The following is a 6,000-nucleotide window of genomic DNA, read 5'->3' as shown; positions in this document are numbered from 1 at the left end:
GACACGTACTCTCTAATTGAGTCTCGTGTGTGGCTGTAAAATTATGTCTAGGCATCATCGTTAGTCCTGACTAGTCGCTTATTAATTGTTATTTGGTCATAATCGGTCAAAAATGAAAATTTTATATATAAAACTTCATGTTTGAGTGTGTGTGTATTTGAAAAAAAATTGCATATGAATTCCAATCCGATAAATCACTAGTTCCTACCACACTGTCTGACTAGTGTTTAACGAGTTATACAACACTCTCGTGCATAGATTCCTGAAATGGACATACTTGTACACCAATTTAAGTAAAATAAATAACACCCATACTCCATAATATGAATTAGATTATGAACTCTGAAGTGTACCAGAATCCAAATCATAGTCTCCACATCTCTCTCACTTACATTCTCCTATATTTATGTACTCAGATATTTCATATATCAAATAATATTTGGGAAGAAACAAAAAATCGAATCTTCAGCTAATTCAAATAAATATTGTCAGATACAACAATAAATATAAGTGGTAACATGATTATCTACATTTATTTCATTGTTTTTAACTGAAAATTGTGTCACATGCAATGGTGGTAAAAGTCATATAGAACTCATTGGCAGTTTCATTTTCTACTCGACTCAGATCTGTCTTCTTGTTTTTCAAAACAAGTTAAACTAGTGTGGACCCTGGAACTTGTACTGTACAATCCCTCAGTGCGTTGATAAATGATATGATAACGCTGTTTGTATACTTATATAGTTTATGAATTCAGATGTACTTGTCAGTCTGTTCGTATCCGGTATCCTTGTACTAAACCCATAAGGATGAATTTATATCTTACCTCATTCATCTCAAACATCATGGTCTACCTGTCCTAAGATTCACAGATTCCGGGCCACCATTTACATAGTTCACCGTTGTGCTAATTGTACCCGATCAGCATCTTTTTATGGGAGCATTTAAGCGTACCACTCTCTACTGAACGTACCCAATGTTAAATAGATAATATAGCATTTGAGGGTGGACCAACCAAATTTGTAAGAGTAGGATATGATTAGCAATTATATGTTGTACCTAGTCTTTTTAATGTGTCACATTACTAATACTTTACTGTTATTATTATTTTTTTCATTTTATAAAACCAACAAACTCTGTGACAAATGACATTGTTCCTCCCTAGACTCACCCCCTTCATTCCCCTGCTTCTTATCAGAGTTTGCAACTGATTTAGCATAGTTATAATGCCTCTATTTCAACCACTAATTTCACTTTCTATATTCTTTGTGTTAATCCCATCTTGTTTCTCCCTCAACCCACAAGGTGAAGCTCTTATTTCATGGCAAAAAACCTTAAAAGGACCAAACCTAGAGGTTTTAACCAACTGGGATTCAACCAATGAAACCCCTTGTGCCTGGTTTGGTGTCACTTGTGATGTTAACAACGATGTTACCGAATTGAGTTTAAGTCACATTGACTTACATGGAACCATCTCCTTTGATTTCACCTCACTATCAACTCTAAAAAAACTCGTCCTATCCAGCACGAATCTTACCGGCTCAATCCCAAAAACAATCGGGTCGTTACACAACCTGGATCACTTGGATTTAAGTGACAACGGCCTAACCGGTCAAATCCCAAAAGAGATTTCTCAACTCACAAAGCTAGTTGAGCTTTACGTTGACACGAACAGGCTCCAAGGTTCGGTTCCCGATGACATCGGGAACCTTACGAGACTGGTTGTGTTGACATGTTACGATAATCAGTTAAGTGGAACCATTCCGAGTACCATAGGAGAATTAAAAAACCTTCAAGTGATACGAGCAGGCGGAAACAAGAACATTGAAGGCTCATTACCGAAACAGATTGGCAACTGCACTAACTTATTAGTCTTAGGCTTTGCAGAAACCAGCATATCAGGCATTCTTCCTACAACAGTAGGTTATCTCAAAAACCTTCAAACCCTAGCTATTTACACCACCTTACTCTCCGGCCAAATACCGGACCAAATCGGCAACTGTGCCTACCTCCGAAGCGTTTACTTATACGCAAACTCACTAACCGGTTCGGTACCAATCACATTAGGCAATTTAAAAAACCTAGAGAATCTATTACTATGGAAGAACAATTTAATCGGAATTATTCCACCAGAGATCGGAAACTGCATGCGGCTGGTTGTAATCGACATGTCAATGAACTCGTTAACCGGACTCATTCCGGTAACGTTTCAGAATCTCAGCTCGTTACAGGAGATTCAACTAAGCATGAACCGGATATCCGGTTCGATACCGAGTCAAATTGTGAACTGCAGAAGTCTCACTCATATAGAGCTTGATAATAATCGGATTACCGGTACTATTCCTTCCGAAATCGGAATGCTAGAAAACCTAACTTTATTATTCTTATGGCAGAATCGTATTAAAGGTGTAATACCTAATTCCATTTCGAATTGTCAAAAACTTGAAGCTATTGATTTGTCACAGAATATGTTAACCGGATTTATTCCAAAAGGTCTGTTTAATTTAAAAGCCTGAATAAGTTATTATTATTAGGTAACAATTTGTTAGGTCAAATACCTGAGGAGATCGGTAACTGCTCGTCATTGATCCGGTTTCGCGCCAATAATAATAAGCTTATCGGATCCATTCCGGTTCAAATTGGTAGGTTGACGAATTTAAACTTCCTTGATCTCGGATCCAACAGGCTGACCGGTGACATTCCGCCGGAGATATCTGGCTGCCGGAATTTGACGTTTTTAGATTTGCATTCTAATTCGCTTACCGGAATCCTACCGGAGAGCTTCAACGAAATTGTATCTCTCCAGCTCATTGACGTTTCCGATAATCTAATCGGAGGCTCATTGAGTCATAATATCGGATCACTGATTTCATTGAATAAGCTTGTGCTACGTAATAACCGATTCTCCGGTCAAATTCCGGTGGAAATCGGTTCATGCGTCAGCCTTCAGTTACTTGATCTGAGCAGTAACGGATTCTCCGGCGAATTTCCGGCGAGTTTAGGCAAGCTTCCGGCGTTGGAGATTGCTCTGAATCTCAGCTGCAACAAACTCTCCGGCGAGATACCGCCGGAGTTTACACAATTGGATAAACTCGCGGTTTTGGATATCTCTTACAACCAACTTACCGGAGATCTTCAAAATCTCGTCGACCTTGAAAATCTCGTCTGCCTTAATATCTCGCACAACGATTTCACAGGTCACGTGCCGAGCACGCCTTTCTTCTCCAACTTACCACCAAGCGTGTTATCTAACAACCCTACGTTATGTTTAAGGGGTGACACGTGTGCTGCCAAAAAAGGCGGGAAGAGTGCCAGGGTGGCAATGGGTGTGTTGATAACCGTTGCATGTATTCTTATTCTATCCGCGTTGTACATTATACTCGCCGGAAAAACACGTGGTCATGAGCGTGGTGGTTTAAATGATGCTGACGTGGAACTGGGCCCACCATGGGAGATAACTTTATTCCAGAAGCTTGAATTGTCAATTGCTGACGTGGCTAGATCCCTGACACCTGACAATGTGGTGGGCCGAGGCCGGTCTGGTGTTGTGTACCGCGTGAATATGAATATGAATATTTCAATTGCTGTGAAAAGATTCCAATCTTCGGAGAATTACTGTGCAGCTGCTTTCTCGTCAGAAATAGCCACGCTTGCGCATGTGCGCCATCGGAACATTGTTCGTTTGTTGGGTTGGGCGGCTAACCGGAAGAACAAGTTATTGTTTTATGATTTTTTACCTAATGGTACACTAGGTGCATTGTTACATGAAGGCAGTGTAGAGGTGGTGGAGTGGGAAACAAGGTTTAAGATTGGTTTGGGGGTGGCGGAAGGGTTAGCGTATTTACACAACTGTGTGCCGCCCATCTTTCATCGTGATGTGAAGGCGGATAACATATTATTAGGTGATCGGAATGATGCTTGTTTGGCGGATTTTGGGCTTGAAAGATTGGTGAATGATGACAATACCTCATTTTCGGTGAAACCTCAATTTACGGGTATATATGGTTACATGGCTCCAGGTAAAATGTCTAAAATTAAACATCAACCTACCCAGACATATTTAGAATTGTGTATTTCACTATTTTGATAACAACTTGTGTAATCTAAATATCTAAGCGAGTTAAACAAGTTTGACAGGTTGCACTATTTGGTTGTACCCATGTTAAATGATCATAATTCATAAACGAGTATAAAACTATAAATGGACTACCAAGTTGTTGAGTAGAACTTATAAACATATATTTACGTTTTAAGGTTTAGGGTTGTAATAAAAATGTTTAACGGCTTATAACTTTATAATAACCTTTCAAATTAAACTTTTTGTTTTAATTTTAAATGGGTTTACGGATCAACATGTTTTTTAAACGAGTTAATAATTATTTGTGCTTGCAGAATATTCTAGCATGCGGAAAATTACAGAAAAAAGTGACATTTATAGTTATGGGGTGGTTTTGTTAGAGATAATAACAAGAAAAAAACCAGTTGACGAGTCGTTTCCCAAAGAGCAACATGTTATCCAATGGGTTCGAGATCACCTCAAGAATAAGAAAGACCCTGTACAAATAATAGACCGAAAGTTACATGGCAATCCCGACTCACAAATACAAGAAATGTTACAAGCCCTAGGAATAGCCCTCTTGTGTACTAGTAATCGGCCCGAAGACCGGCCCACCATGAAAGAAGTGGTAGCATTATTACGAGAAATTAGACACGAAACCACAACAACTAACGAATCTCATAAAGAGGCCAGCGATCTACCAAAATATTCGAATGTTTGTAGTTTGTATTTGCAATCATCGGTAACCAGGGATCGGCTGGGCATTCAAGGTTCATCAAATTGCTCCCTTGCTTACTCATCCTAATCCCGATTCTGATGACAATTTGTTGATATATTTGTATTGTAAAAAACTAAAAATGTTAAAAGGAAGGTGTTTTTTTTAATTATTTTTGTAACTTTTAGAAACTAAATCTACAGAACTCGATGTGAAAGGGATAGATGGCCTTCTATTAGAATTTAATCATTGGAGTGGATATTATTGTGGATTGATGCTAACTTGAGAGGAGAAATTGCCTCTTATAATTGAGTCATATCATACCCCATCAAACTTTTTAATAATTTGAAAGGTTCATAATCTTCTACACCTATAAAAAAGAAATTTTATGCACATGATTGTATGAAATAAATTTGCCGACGACGGATAGTGAATTTATCACATTAAAAATGAAAATATTGTCGTATATTTGGATTCAGTATTTAGGCATGGGTCCACTCAGTTTTGACTCGTCCTCCATGTGGGCTATCGCTTGTTTGTGCTTCAAACCTCTTACTTACCTACCAGAAGGACGAAGTTTATGTTGCTTCAACAAGGTTAAGTCTTAGAGCATTTACAACAACAAACTCATACAAACCGTCATATTATTGTCACATCGCATTCCAAACTTTCTAAAAACCCCCCACTTTAAACCACAACAACATACATTCACAAATCTCATTAAAAATATTATATATACACACACACACACATACGGGAGTTGCCACATCAACAATTTGCTGCATGTTTGCAACAATAGACTTCCCAGTGCAGACTTAGCTTCACAATGGTAAGGTTTGTGATGTTGTATTATGTTGCAGGGCCATCTCACCCGGACCTCGGGGAGTGGTGCTTGTTGGCTGTTGTGGATGCTCTTAAGGACTCAAAGGTTGAGCTAAACGTGAAGTAGAGATGACTTTTTTTACCTAAACTATAGATAAGTTGAAATAGATATTTGGGTTGGATGTAGGATCATGTAAAAAGGAGTGCTAAAACGAAGTTTGTTGTGACTTGTGAGTTATGTACGTGTATGACTAGTTTTTTTCTTGAATAATTTCATAAAAGTGAAAATCACACAAATGCATTTTGATTAACTAAGGTGCTGTTTGTTTCTGAAGACAAAAATTGTCTGCATCTGATTTCATCTGATTTAATGTCTGCAACTGAAGATGTGGTCTAAAGATCTGCA

At 38.3% G+C, this 6,000-nt stretch overlaps 1 pseudogene; it reads left to right on the top strand.

The window, feature by feature from the left end:
* Positions 1 to 625: 625 nt before the first annotated feature.
* Positions 626 to 4,865, top strand: LOC143595049 (uncharacterized; annotated as a pseudogene).
* The last annotated feature ends 1,135 nt before the right edge of the window (positions 4,866 to 6,000 follow it).

Source organism: Bidens hawaiensis, unplaced genomic scaffold (genome assembly GCF_021521415.1).
Source record: "Bidens hawaiensis isolate Kalapana, Puna unplaced genomic scaffold, B.hawaiensis_p1.1 tig00044604_1, whole genome shotgun sequence".
NCBI lineage: Eukaryota > Viridiplantae > Streptophyta > Magnoliopsida > Asterales > Asteraceae > Bidens > Bidens hawaiensis.
Note: the sequence above shows the minus strand (reverse complement) of the source record. Positions and strands in the feature narration are given on the sequence as shown.